This window comes from Anomalospiza imberbis, chromosome 1, assembly GCF_031753505.1.
Source record: "Anomalospiza imberbis isolate Cuckoo-Finch-1a 21T00152 chromosome 1, ASM3175350v1, whole genome shotgun sequence".
Taxonomy (NCBI): Eukaryota; Metazoa; Chordata; class Aves; order Passeriformes; family Viduidae; genus Anomalospiza; species Anomalospiza imberbis.
The window spans coordinates 99776915-99791331 of NC_089681.1; the positions used below are offsets into that span (position 1 = coordinate 99776915).

The 14417-nt window shown below is 42.5% G+C and overlaps 1 long non-coding RNA gene across 2 annotated transcripts; it reads left to right on the top strand.

Annotated features, from left to right (window-relative positions):
* The first annotated feature begins 207 nt into the window (after positions 1–207).
* LOC137480806 (uncharacterized) lies at positions 208–4356 on the top strand. 2 transcript variants are annotated; one of them, XR_011003095.1, is made up of 3 exons: positions 236–338; positions 2860–3091; positions 4098–4356. It is a non-coding gene; the product is annotated as an uncharacterized lncRNA (long non-coding RNA). The 2 variants fall into 2 exon arrangements; XR_011003094.1 differs by lacking the exons at positions 2860–3091; positions 4098–4356 and adding an exon at positions 424–518 and having other exon boundaries at positions 208–338.
* Positions 4357–14417: the final 10061 nt, after the last annotated feature.

Sequence of the window (14417 nt, forward strand, 5' to 3'; positions counted from 1 at the left end):
TGGACCTAGTTGGTGGTCATGTTTTCTTTGATTCTGGGAGATTTCATCTGCTGCCATCTCACACAGCCCCATGCAAAGACAAAGGCTTTTCATCATCTGAACGTTGGTCCCTCCAGGAAGAAATTAAATTACCTGACACAAAAAAGGGACAGCTTGGAACTGAGGCTGTTTCTGTACTTTTCAGGACTGTTGAATATGTGAATTGAAGTGCCTGAACAGCAGTTAACTTGGTGGCTGGGTTCCCTGCATCCCTACCACATGCTGACTTGTTCCTGTGCAGCACTACTCCACTGGTTCTCACTTGGCACTGGAGCCAGGACCATCACCCAGTGGGACAGGTAGCTGTGTTCCCCTTGCCCTTAGCACTCTCTGCAGGGATAACAAGGGAAACATCCTCTGAGCACAGTGTAGTATGCTCACCAGGAAGCAAAGGCACAGCTTCTGCTCCCAGCTTCCACCTTACCCTGAAGGACAGAAGAGTGAAGACCTTCATCTGCCTCTCGCTCTTTTGGACAAGGGAAGAGGTCCAGTGTTTTTCCCCTATTCTCCAAGCACAAGGAAAGAAGGCCCAATGTCCCTTGAGGAGTCTTCAGCAGTTTCCTTTTCCCTCCAAAAAAGGGAGCAGCAGGAGCTGAGTGGTGTGAAAGAGTGCCGGTGGGTGGCAGAGAGAAGGTAGCAAGGGTAAGCCCTGTTCCCGTGGGACTTCCCAGGCTCTCCGTGCAGCACAACTTAGAGAGCTCTCTGGGCCTAGCCTATTTTCCCCTGTAAACAATAAAAATAATGACACAAATCACAGTATCCGCTTCTCACAGGTTTGAATCAAAATAAACCGAACTCCAGAACTGCTTCTCAGCTGCCTCTGCACTCTCTGTTATCCCAGTGCCAAATTCTCATACAGACTTAATTTCCATTCTCCACTGCAGAATGAACCATTCAAGGTAATTAGCTATTCTTTTTCCTTTCCTCCCCAAAACATGGAAACTCCTATAAGAGGGGAGGGCAGGGGAACTCTGTGAGTTTTGCTGCTGGTCACGTAGTTCATTCTGCAGATTGAGTCATGCTCTGTTCTCTTCCTGATGTTTGCAATTGTGCACATAAAGACAACAGACCACCCCATAACACCCAGGCACAGGGCCCTAGCCTTCACCATTTGCCACCAGATTATGGGGTCTCTGTATCCCTTTCATGCACACCTCCACAGTTCTAAAAGAAAGGCCTGAAGAAACTGAGCCATTTTTTAATAGGCAAGGTTACATTTTTGTACTTTCCCCCGTCCCCAGTGATACATTGTATCACTCTCCAGATAAAACAATATAGGTTACCACAGAAAAAGTACTTAGAAATTAAGAAAAACCAAAATGAAATCACTCCCAAACAGGAAAAATACATGGACACTGTTCATTATTCTTGGGCTACCCAATATATGTGATGCCCAAAGACTGCTCTTGTTCACTGAGAAGCTTTTCCACATCAAGAAAGTTACCTTACAAAAAAGGGATAAGAAACAGCTCCCTCCTCTTACTGGATCAAGCATAGAAAATGTTTGAACATGTGGTCTCACATGTTTCGTTTCAAGCTGTTTTCCTCTCCCCTTCCCTGCTTCCAGACCTGCAAATCTGGGTATCTTCCCAGTTCAGCTTCCTGATTCCTCTTGCATTGAACTCTTGAAATTTTTACATGTTATAAATATCTGCATGTTTCACTTAGATATGTCCTAATTTATCTAAAAGAGTTATGGAGAGCTTGAGAATTTTCATTGTGAACTGAAGAGATGGAAATGCTAAGCAAGTTATCTTTTCCAAGTTTTAGTCACTCATTTATATGGAACAAAGTCTACTAAATGTGTTCTTTCCCCTACTGCCTTTCAGATTTTATTACATTTATTCTTGTGGTAGCATTTCACATTTCCTTAGGAGTTTCATGGTCCAAATAAGACTCAAAGTTTCAGTGCAAAGCACAGAAAACAAATCACCAAACTCATAATTCTAAAAGCCACTCTTGTTTTCTTTAGAGGATGAAGCCCACTGCCTCTTATAAGCCATTCAAATCTTTCCTCCTTATTTGCAAATTTCTTTTGTTTTTGCCTGTCATCTGTGTTTCTGTTCTCTATTACTGTTCTCTGTTACTTAGCTACTCAGGAGAGAAAAATTATTAAGATGCTACTATTCATTTACTCCAATTAAGTAATCCATGTATCTATAAAATGAGGAAACTGCCATTTCAGCCCCTGTTCCCGGTCACTTGGAGTAGTTCATCAAAGCAAATTATCTGCTTTGCCCTGTCTGCCTTCTCTGGTCACTAGGAAAGTGAGTGTTACCCCCAGTGGAGGTGGCTCTTGGTCAAAGGCCAAATGATTGAATTGGTCATTTCCTGTTTCTAATTTTACACCGCAGGCACTTTCTCCTTGGAATTTTATAAAGCTCTTGAAGAAGCTCTTGGACCAAGTCAAGCATGGAAACCTAATGTTTGTAAGACAGCAGAGTAACTGCAAGGAAGGGAAGGTTTAGTAGCCTCCCCATAAGCCTCGGTGGCACATTCTCTGTGTATTGGAAATCAATGGAGCAGATTACAGATATCTCCTGCTTTCAGAAGAACAAAGTGATATTCTCTGTCCAATGGTGTTCTGCTCTCCAGTGCCAATTATATTTAAAATGCTGTTGCCCAGGAAGGAGAAGATGCTGTGTAACACCCATACAATAAATTTCACAAGGCCATCATGATGGCAGGTGAGTGACTTCCTCCGTAGTGTTAGCAAAGGTAGAATCATCCACTGCTTTCTGGGGCTAAGCAGAGTACCTAAGAGGTTATTTTTTTTCCCCCTTAAAAACGCTTGGCTCTCTAGAACTCCATTTCTCACAGCACACCAATCTCCTATCTGACTAAACTGGTTCCACTCGAGATAGAAGGAGCCATTTAAAAGAGGAGCATGACTTACAAAGAGGAAAAGGGAAAGGATGCTGATGTCAGCAGGTTTTGTACCACCTCACCCCCTCTGCTACTGCCTATATGGAAGAGGGAGGAGGATGCTTCAAGTACTCTGAACCTTCAAGTTCAACTGAGTCCCCTTCAAGAACATCTCTGTAGGGATAAGGTGTGGGTTTTCCCCTCAAAATGACATTAGAGACTCACACAAAATTTGTGATCTTGGCTTTATGGAAAATTCCTGAATCCCACCTAGCTTGACAAAAATGAAAGCACTGGCTGGCATGTCTCACAGAGGTATGGCATGGTGGACACCCTGTTAATTATTTTTACAAGTCCACTAGACCAAGAACTCATAAAGGGGCCCATTTTTACAGGCTGTGTTCATGTTTTGCTCTGGAAGCTATGCAACTCCAGAATAAGTTTTGTTGTGACTACTGAATGCTCAAGTTACATATTTCAGCATGGAAGCTTACATGGAAAAGCCTGAAATTCTAGTAAATATGTTCTACTAGACTTCTTCTGGTTTTCTGCATCACTCTGCCAAGTACATGGGCTCAGAACTTCAGCTAGAGGGAAGAGAAGGGACATCATATGTCATCACTTGTAACATCATGCTATTCTTACTGTTCAGTCTCTGGGGAGCCAGTACTTTTAAAGCAGCAGTTTCAAAAAAGAATTGCAAGCACATTTGCAGAGACAAGCCCAGTGACAGCTGATCAAACTGATTAATTAGGCATCTGCACAAATGTAGTTGTGGAGGCAGTAACTACACCCCATGCTCAGCCCCACTTGAAACAGGGCTAAATATGGGAAGCAGACAGATCAGAAAGTTCATTGAAGCATTACCGCTTTTGCTAAAGGAAAATGTGAATTCTGCCAAATGTGCCTTCCATGAGAAAGTTTTGATTTTCTCAGAAGTTTTTGATTTCCCATCACAAAACCTAAAATTTTTAGCTCCAGGATTTGCTAACACAACTCAAAAAAAGTGGTCATAACAAAAATCATAGTGTCTCTTTTCAGCTTCATTTCCCAGTCATCTTCTTAGTCCTATTGTCTCATGGGAGCAGTAATTCAAGTGCTGTGAGCCCCCCTTCTCCTTCCTCTTTGGCTCTTAGGCTTGAACACATTTTCCACAGTGCACCACAGTATTCTTTTTATTTGGACTCCTGCAGCTCACGATGGAAAGAGTCATCTGAATGGGGGGCGCCAGCCCTGGAGGAGAGCAGATCACGAGAACCACAGCTTCCATGAGTCACTGTGGTAGGCGCATAGGACACAGGGATCAGGCCAGCAACTTCCAGCATTTCCCATTTAAACATTGGGTTTTGTGCCTCATCAGGAAGAGAACCCCGGAGCTTATTTTGTGATACAAATTCACATGCTTAACCATCTCTAATCATATAAAAAAATAGGCTTATTGCGTGGCCTGTTTCGTGGTCTCTTTGAAGGCTCTGATTCCTCAGCCTGATTCCATCAGCCCTGTCCCAGATGTATCTGTGACAAAATTACAGTTTTCTTTGTTTTATAATATACTAGCAGCGTAGCATCTGGCAATGTGGTTTGGGGTTTTTGTTTTATTTTGTTTTGACTGGAAAGAAACCTCCCAAATGCTCTAGTCAAATCCCCCCAAAAACATTAAATCAGCATTTTTTAACTTATGCACAGAGGATGAGGGAGGATTTCCTGACTCATCAAGTGAGAACACAGGCACCTGTATGCCAGTACACAGGTGGCTGTCACATAATCTGACACTGTGGTAAGAGGGAATGGGCACCTCTCCATCATCACACAGCCTCACCATGCAGGCGAGTCAGCTGGTGGGGAAAATATTTTGGACAAATCCATCTGAAATGACACCCATCCACATTGTGGGTCAGTTAGAAAGAAAGAGGGCTCCAGGCCTTCTGTCACACACAGTGCCCTTTCCTGTACTTAGAAGAAAGCTCTCTGACTTCCCATGTATGCAGGATATTCCCCCTGCTCCTTTTTATCATTCCTTGTGAAGGCCCTGTCAGTGAAATGTGCATTTCAACAGTGAGTCTCTCATAGCTCTCCTTATCTTTAATTTCCTTCCACTATAGTCTATTTTATAGAGCCTTTCCCTTACTGGCAATTTTTTCCCCCTTCCCATTTCAGCTGCAATGGCCAGATCAGGATCAAAACTTCTCACAAGTTAAGGGAAAGTCTGGAGGCAGAGTATGTCATTTAGGTCAAAGAAGAGATGCAGGCCAGGGCAATAAATATGTTTGTGCTTTGGGTTTCGTTTACCGAGATACTTTTTCAGACTTGTGTTCTGTGACAAAATAATTTTATTTTCTTAATTATCCCTTTTAATAAATCAGAGTCTTTCCTTCAGATTAGGCATAAACAGCAGGATCAGTAGCAATCATTCATTTCATCATCAATTTTCTTAGAAAGGGCTCGAAGGGGAGGAAGGAAAAGCCTCATCGCTGCTGAAAATGTCTTCTTATAAGCCAGGGAAAGAGCTGTCTCCCTCTCCTAGGTTCTGCCCTTTTCCCTGGATAGCCACCAGTTTTGGAGGAGGCCCAAAGTGAATCTTCTGTTTCTAAATACTTCCTTTCATACTCTGCAGAGAGTTGCAGTAGTGAGGAAGATGGTGAAGGAGCAGAAAAAAAAAGAAGGCCAGGAATGCCCAGGCCAGAGCTAGGCTGGGCTGTGTTACAGGGATGGTTACACTACAGCTTGGCAGCAGGGAAGGAGAGCAGCAAAATATTTGGGAGGGTGGAGAAGAGGCTGAAAAATCAGACAGATTTTCTCCTCAGTTTGACTGGAGCATGAGACATCCCTTGCCAATATCTCTGGGGGACATTTTTCCCTTTCATAGGAAATTTTTTAAAAAGGAGTTTTCAGACCAATGGGAACAAAGTCAAATTTCTAAAAAAATGAAAAAAAATCCTCAAAAACTGTAAAGACTGCTTTTCAGCAAGCTCTGAAAATGCCTAATCAAACAGTTTGAAAAACCCATCAACTGTATGTAATTTACCCTCGCAGTAATACACACTTTTCCTTTTGGAAACAATTACAAACAGCATGTACATTCACAGAAACTGGGAATGTTTCATGCATTATTAAGTAAAAAGAGAGATGAGAAGGGAGTATTTGATGGTGAGTATAATATTCATCTGTGAACAGCCTGATGCTCTCCTGTTCCTCTAGCTGAAAATTTTTCTTACTGTCTGCATTTCTTAATGTCTGCATTTCCCCACATCATACAAGGCTGGCCATGCAAAGCTTCACTCTTTACTGTTCATGGCAGGTTATCCTGAGAAGGCAATGGGTCTCCTATTTCAGGCCGTAGGGAGGGTCACCTTGTAATAGCACAGTGTGTAATGGGTTTCATTGCACTTGGGAACCAAAGAATTTGACCTTTGAGAGAAATAACATGAAGCAAAAAATGCATTCAGATCACAGTTAGGCTGAGTTGAGAGTACAGGTGGCGAGGGAGTGCTTTGAACCTTGTCCATGTGGCCTTACTGTGGCTCCACAACAACAAGTCCTCCCCTTTGAAGGAAATGTATAGATGTTTTAAATTTAGGGAGAGAAAGGGGAAAATTCGTTAAGGGTAGTCCCACCCTTAAATATTCAGAAGTCATGAATTAAGAATCAGATGTTTGAGGAACTGCCATGAGGAAAAAAAAACCCAAAAAAACAAACAACAAAAAAAAAAAGTTGGAAACATTTTTCTTTTTCCTGGGGTTTGTGGCTGTCTTTAGAATGCCCCTGGGCCATATTTTCAAACTTTTTCACAGTCTGAGGAGTAGAAACTGATTTCTATAAAAATGAAAACTGAGATTCTCACCTAATTAAATGTCTTCAGGAATGAGAAGTTACAGGGAAAAAAACCATCAAGTATCACGAGACTTGCGATAAAAATCACAGGATTTGGCAACACTGAATTCATCATGAGTTAGGAAGTGATAGCACTTGTTCTAGCTGAACAGCAAAAAACAAACAGGCATAAACCTTATTCAAAAATATTTTGCAAGCATGACTGCCAAGCTGACAGCCAACTTCAGTTGGCTGTGAGTAATGCTATTCATTATTTCAGAATATTCATATAGCCAGTAGGTATTTCTGGAAATCCTTGAGAATCCTGCATTTTCCATGATGCCAGAATGATTAATTTGTATTGAAAGTTTGTTACTTGCCAATTATCCATCTACTGCTCAAAAATCTGAGTCACACGCTCAGCAGCCAGAAACAATACCATGCTGTATGTTTAGACATCCGAGATGCATAACAAATATTCAAAGGAGAAAGTTTGCAACCAAACCACAGGCTGAAAGTTATGCGCTGAAACTCTTCAGCTAAGAAGTGAGAATAATTAATACCTTCTCAAAAAGCTAGACTGATTGCAAGAGAGTATGTGTTACTCAGAAAGGCAATTACATTCACAGCAAACATTATTTAGAATTAATACTTGGATGACCACAAGTTATTAGTTCTAACTACAAACAAATACATTCTGCTCTTCTAGACAGAATATAAACAGATTCCCAGTTTCCATTGCAGGTTTCAGACCATCAGTTTAGCTCTGCTTGCACAAAAAATGGATGAAGCAGATGTACTTCTTCGCCAGTCTGTTTTGGTCCACCTATGCAAAATTCCCAGTAGAGCTAGATTTTCAGTTCAGCATATATTTAAGGTAAACAGTGCAGCGTGTGATTTATATATGGGTTATCGTTCAGCCAAAGTCTGGCATTTCATTGATATGCCTGTTATTTAGATGTATTCAGAAGCCTTCCAATGCATATGAGTTTTTCCCTTACAGTCACTGTATGCACTCAAAAGAGATGCAAGAGCCAGATCTTTTCTATTCCCCAAGGTTAAAGGAAAAAGTGAGATGTCCTTTGCTTTTTCAACTCTCTACCCATATAGAATAATTCATCTGCTGATATTCATAAGGTGACTTCCACCAGCAAATGTAAAGATGTCAGGAGGAGAATTTTTAAGCACATATGTAATTGTTTATGATTGGTATCTGCTTTTATTTAGCATACTTGCTAGTGCTCTCTTAGTCCTGCTAGTCTGTACGAATCTTCCTAGCTCAAGAAATCTGCTCTTTGGGGGACTATATTTCATGTTCTTTCACTCTTGGCAAGCTCTGCCATAATAGAATCAATGTATCAAATCAATCCCGCAAAGCGGCCAAAGAGTCAGATGGCAAAAGTGGGAGACTGAGGTGTTTGCTAACGGAAATTTTGGCAGGAAGGGATTAATCTGTGTTTGCCTGTTTCCTATGCTTCTCTTTCCCTTCGAACACAGTGTGGGAGAAGCGAGACACAGAGAAAGTACCTTGTTTGATCCCTGCTAGTATTTTTTTTTTTTTTAATTTTACCCCAGAAAGTTTTGCTGAGAAAACCCTCTGAGATTCTTGAAATCACATATTGTTGCAGCAAAGTCCCCTTGATAAATAAAATATTTAAGCACGGTTTTTTGAGCTCCGCACGTCTTGCGTTCCTTTGCAACACAGAGCAAGCACAACAGCGTCATGGGGTGACAGCAGAGCACCCCACTGTTCCTCCTGCCCTCTCCTCCCAGGAAGTACCATTTATAATCCTGGGCACAGGCATATGCAGTGGGGCACTTCTCCCCTCCAAGCAGGGAGCTGGACAAAGGGTGCGTGGAAAAAACTTGTCGCCCTACGCCAAGTTTGCCACTGACCTCCGTCCACCGCAGGAAGGGAGGCGTCCCCATTGTCCCCCCAAGACAGCACCCTGCGCCGCAGCCCCGGCGCGGCGATCGCTCCCGCTGGCAGCAGGCAGCGGAGCTGATGGATGCCGCTCTCCGCCTGCCGCGGGAGGCGCGGCGCTGACAAGCAGCCGGCGAGCAGCGCCGGCTTCCCAGCGTGAGGGTGCCGGGCGCGATCCAGGCGGGACCGCGCGGAGCCGTGGAGCCGCTGCCGCGCGGGCCGTGCCGCCAGCGCCCCCTCGGGGCCGCCCTCGGCACCGCGGCCGAGCGGGGCCGCCGCGCTCCGGCCTCACCTGCGGCTCGCAGACGGGGTTACCGGGAAAAAAATAAAAAGGAAAAAAAAAAAAAAAAATTTAAAAATCAGCCTGGAGTGCAAAAGGGTAGCTCGCATGCCTCGTGCAGCTGCGCAACTGTCCCAGAGCTGCCTGCTTGAGTTATGGCTCATAATTTTCATGGAAAGTTCTCACAGTTCGTGACCCAGGAGATCCCAAACATATGATTTAATCGGGCATTAGTCAATGTCGAATTTTTCCCTTCCCGACGCGTCGTCTGATCTGTACCACATTGTCAGCATCTCCCTGCAGCATGTGGGAGGCACAAGGCACCTCGACGGAGGGCAATGAAGGGAAGAGGGGGAATCAATGCTTGGATTAGGAGCAACTGCAAACCTGGACAGATGTGGCCCTCAATGAAACCGCATGCTCATTCGCAGCCTATCACTCCCACGGCCCACAACATGTCTGTATTTATGGAAGATGACAACGGCTTAAGCCACTTTCTAGTGAACACATTTCAGCACACTGGCATTGCCTTTAAACTCTTTTTATTCTCTGCTTCCACTGAGCAAAATGCCACCCTTAAACCCAAATTACTCACGTGCTTGTAACCACAACCAAACTTCTGCTCTTATTTACAGGGATCCTCACTCAAAAGCTTTTCCTTTGCATAAAACCCCCACCACAGCTCTTTGGTATGTTGAGTCCGCAGTTTCTAAGTAACACAAAAGGAGTGGGATAAAACAATTACCTTGTGGAAATGAATAATACATATGCTACTGACTTCAGGAAAGGTATGTCATCCTGATGTGTTTATGGACACTAGTTACCTGTACTACATGCTCCCTCCTCCTCATGGTAAAAATTGTTTGAATAATGATTTTATTTAGAAAAAAAATGCATTTATATGCTAATGACTTTTCGCTATTCATTGGTTATTATTTTCTTCTCCAAAAATTTCAGGCAACCAATCAAATGGATTGGAAGAAAAACACTGGGCCAGATTTTTTATTTTTTTTTGAAGAGCAAAAGTGTATAGCTGTGTGATTGATTTCCACTAAGAAGAAGACTTTATGCAATTTAGGCCACAAACCACTCCTCACAAACACCAAACAACTAACAGATGGAGTGGGTAGTCTGCTAACAAAACAGAGATTGAAACTGAATTCCCCCAAATGATCTGGCAAAAATCTGTGGAAAACAGGATGTCTTTCTGGGTGATTTGCAAAAAGAAGAGAGGCCTGAATTAGGGAACAAATATGCTAATGCCCTAAGAAGATCTACATACTAGATAGTGTGGCGTTTGTTTTCCTTGAAGTTGCAAGACTGGAAAGACAATCCCAGATTTAGACTCAGACAGGAGATGTTACTCTGAAGAGAAGCCTACCTCTTCCTTCTCCTTGCAGCTGCTCCACACAGACATAAGGCAACATAAAGACTCTCCCAAACTTTTACCTCTTACAGTCCTGATGCACAGTAGGCCAAATCTTGTCTTTTGAGCAGGCTCAGGTTAAGTCAGTAACAGAGCCTTTCTCTCTTTCCATTTCTTCACTCCAGAACCAAGATTAGAGAGAGATGAGGTTATGATTAGTCAGAATAACTTTATTGCTAACCAGGTAGCTCAGTTCATGCATTTATTCACACAATCATACTAGAAATTGTTTGATTACTGAATTATCTTATTACAAAAGATGACAAACAAGGGATTTGAGCAGGAAAAGGGTATATCAAGGGAAAGACTTTTACATAGATTAATGCTCTGTGACATTCAGATTATACCATGCTGGGTTGGTTGTTTTGGTTGAGTTTTTTTGTAGGATGCTGTAGCTTTGGACAACAAGGTAAGCTGATTGCCTCCTGAAAGACCTGCAAAGTTGAGTCAATCTCTGTCAGGAAAGATTCTGGGATCCCTGGTATCCACTTGCTGTTTTGAAACATTCCTTCAGATCCACAGAAATAACTATAATCCTCTGTGGTAAAAGCTACCCATTGGAAAACCAGCTGAGAGAAGTGATAGCAATCAAGAAAGGTCTTGGGAAATATGCAATGTGGTACGGTTGCTCCCCAGCAGAGTCTCCAGAACTGAAAGGTCAAGCATTCAAGGCTTTCAGTGAATCTTGTTTATGAAAGTTTTGTATGCTTGACCATGACTATGGTAAGAAATCTCAGTCAGGGGGATTTTATCTCAAGGAGCTGTCTGACAAAGTCAATGCTGCTTTTGTTACAATGCTTGGCTGAAGTGACTCTTCAAGAATGTCATGCAGAAAGCCCTGGACATCTAGGGCAGGCAAGTACTGTTCTCTCCACAGCCTGGATTAAACTTGCTATAGGTGAAAGGACAGGCTGAAGGCATTCTGGAACCCCACAGCTGATGTCTCTGTGTTTCTCTTCTGCCCCATAACTCCTCACCCCTGCTTCTAATCAAGTGGGAGAGAAGAAAGGGAAAGTAAAGCCCACTTGCTACTTCTCCTAAAAGATTAAAACTGATACCAACAAACAATATGCTGCAGCTAAGAAAGCTTCTATGGTCTTGCCTGGCATCAGGAAACAGAAGGTGAAAGCTTTGATGGACAGCAACCATAGATGCTGCACAGCAGATGGGTGTGGTCATGTTGACATAAAATACTTATTTTATGACAAAATTAATACACCTCTTCATTAAAATACAAATCTGTTGGTTTTCCTAATGATTTTACCATAAATACATAGTCTGGAACTGTATGGAATGCTGTTTAGCTTAGGAAATTGCTCAACAGGTCATCTCACACAACAAATCTTTGATGAAGACCCCTTACCAGTGTGATACCTTGAACTGTATTTGTATGTCCTAAATGCTACATACAACCTCAGCTCCCTGGCATCTAGAGCGCCCTTTTCAATAGGAACTATTAGGCTCAGCAGTTTTGTAGTTTTGTCTGAACTTCAGCTATCTGGTCCTTAGTGCATCCAGCTCTCCCAAATAAAATCACAGCCATGAGTACTGTGTAAGAACTGAGACATTTCTTTCCAATTCCCTCATCTGAGCCCACAGTTTATCCCTCATTGCCTTCCCTGGCAGAATAATCAGGCACACTGTCTACTGATAACAACAGAGGAGGCAGAAAGGCATAACAAGAAAGCTGTACCAAACATTTTATTCTGCCTGGGATGTAGAAATAAGACTTGACATAAAGAATAACTGCAATGAGCATATGATTTATTGTTTTTACCATGTCATAAGACAAAGCTCTCAGATATTAGTGGCCTAATAAAGTGATATAATGCTTGCTATGTGTTTATCCATGTGGTAAATAGATAGCATAACTGACACTTGAAGCACTGTAAGAGAAGCAATGGCTACAAAATCAGAACCCTGCAAGGTAGTGGCAGAATTAATTGCTAATTCCATCCCTCAGGAAATAAGGAAACATTACATTCCAGTAATATTCAAATATCTGGTGAATTAAAAGATTATTGGTGACAACATTCCAATACTGCTCTCCTTTCCTCCATCTTTCCTCTACCAGGAGAGCAGGACGTGCATTACAGGGTTTGCAGCCTGACATAAAAGTCTTGTAGCATCTCAACACAAAAGAGGCTCAAACCTAAAAGCTCCATTTTACAAAGAGGCTGAGAATGAGACATGAGGGAAGCATTTTCACAACAAAACAGCTCCCAGTGCCACCACTGCCACTGTGATTCCTGCATCAGCCTGCATGGCCCAGGGAGCTGACTCCAGCAGAGTAAGGTGTGACTGTCTGTATCTACTCTCCACAACAGCACCCTATGAGCCTTAAAGAGATGGAGATGGCTGTTACTCAGTTGGACACTACACCCTGGAGTAGAATAACCTTCTGGACAGAGATATTTGAAGATTTCTGGTAAATGTGAACATCACAAAAAATATCCCAAACTCTAGTGGCTATACTGCATGAAAGGGCAAGCCTTCTAGCATGCACATGGCATCAAATATATTTCCAAATTCAAAACTCTCAGGCCACATTCTTGGGGGTTCATGTGAAGTCATCTGTCTGTCTTCAGTGAGAAAATGTTCAGCACAGTTCACTCCCCAGTCCTCATTTTTGGGTAGCTTGTTTGAGATTATTGTCTACACTCTGATCCTTCACAAAGAGTAATGCAAAAATGAGGCTGTGAGGGGATTAAAGCTTACTCTCAAAGAGCAAGAATGGCATAATTGGGAAGCAAGCATATTAGAGGTGAACAATGTCATCTTGACTCATTTTAGAAAAGAGGAAATCCAATCAATATGTCCAAGTTTTCCAGAATACAGTCATGAAAAAAGTTGTTAGACAGACTGCAAAATTCTTCTGTCTCTCATGGATCATCTATTTGTATAAGTCCCCTTGACAATGAAAGTGCCCCAGTCTAACTCTATTCTTCATAGCCATAAAGCCCTCTAACTCAAGTGGTAATTTTGCAGACTTAGACTTGCCCTAAGTAATACTTCTTCATATCATGGGGAGACAGTAATACCTCTTCTCAGCAAGTGCAAATTGGCAATAGTCTCTCCTACCAAGAGGCACAGCCTGCTTGTTCTTTCACTGCAATATTTATGTCTGTCTCTGTAACAGTTCCTTTAGCTAGGAGCAAAACCCTAGTTAGGCAAAGCACTGGGAAACTGCCACATGCTCCTGCAACTATATGTTGCCATAAAATAATTCAAACACACTATTAGAGTGTGTAATTTAGCTCATATGTAGTTAGAATATGCAGAGTTTGCCAAGTGACTGCATCCAGCTGGAAAATCAATTTATATATGCCAGTTTAATAAAACCTGAAAGTCTTCCGCAATACATGAAGAAATGTTAGACAACGTTGAAATTGTACATTATGTAAAACCAAACATAGCTGTAAATTACAGGCTGAGTGTGAAGGATCATTCGTCTCCTGCCAAAATTCATATAAACGGTCACCAATTTGGGGATGGAGGGGGAAACATACCATAATAAAATGAAACTTTGTACAATTCCAAATACAAGCTTCCAGGGCCAAATTTTTGGTAGAAGAAACTTTAAAACAAAGTTGACTTTGGCCTTCAGCCGTCTCTTACTGATTTAAATCTGCAGTAGTCAGAGGCTACATTGGTGCTAATGAAAACAGAAAACAGGTGACTTAATGGCGAAGAGGTCTTTCTATGTACTACAAGTGAGCCCTGAGCTCTCAATCTGGCCTAACCACATTGTTTGCCTGCAGAGTTCCCCCTTCATTCTCACTTTGGAAAGCACTATTATCTTACCCATGAGGTACGTAGCCTATTGCTCTGTGTGTATAAATTTAGCCCAAGAAGTATCTACACTATCCATTCCCTTGCCTGGGCTTTGCTGGTGGCACCTGAGGTGTCTTGTTAGGAAGGGCAAGATGCTGCCTTGCGATTGCCATTGTGGTGTACGGGTGCAAAGCAGTGGGTGTCACCAGTCCTGCTCTGGAGAGACAGAGATCAGCACTGCAAACCCCACAGTGTGGATGCTGCTAATTTTCAGGCTTGCTTCTGTTCTCAGCAGGGGG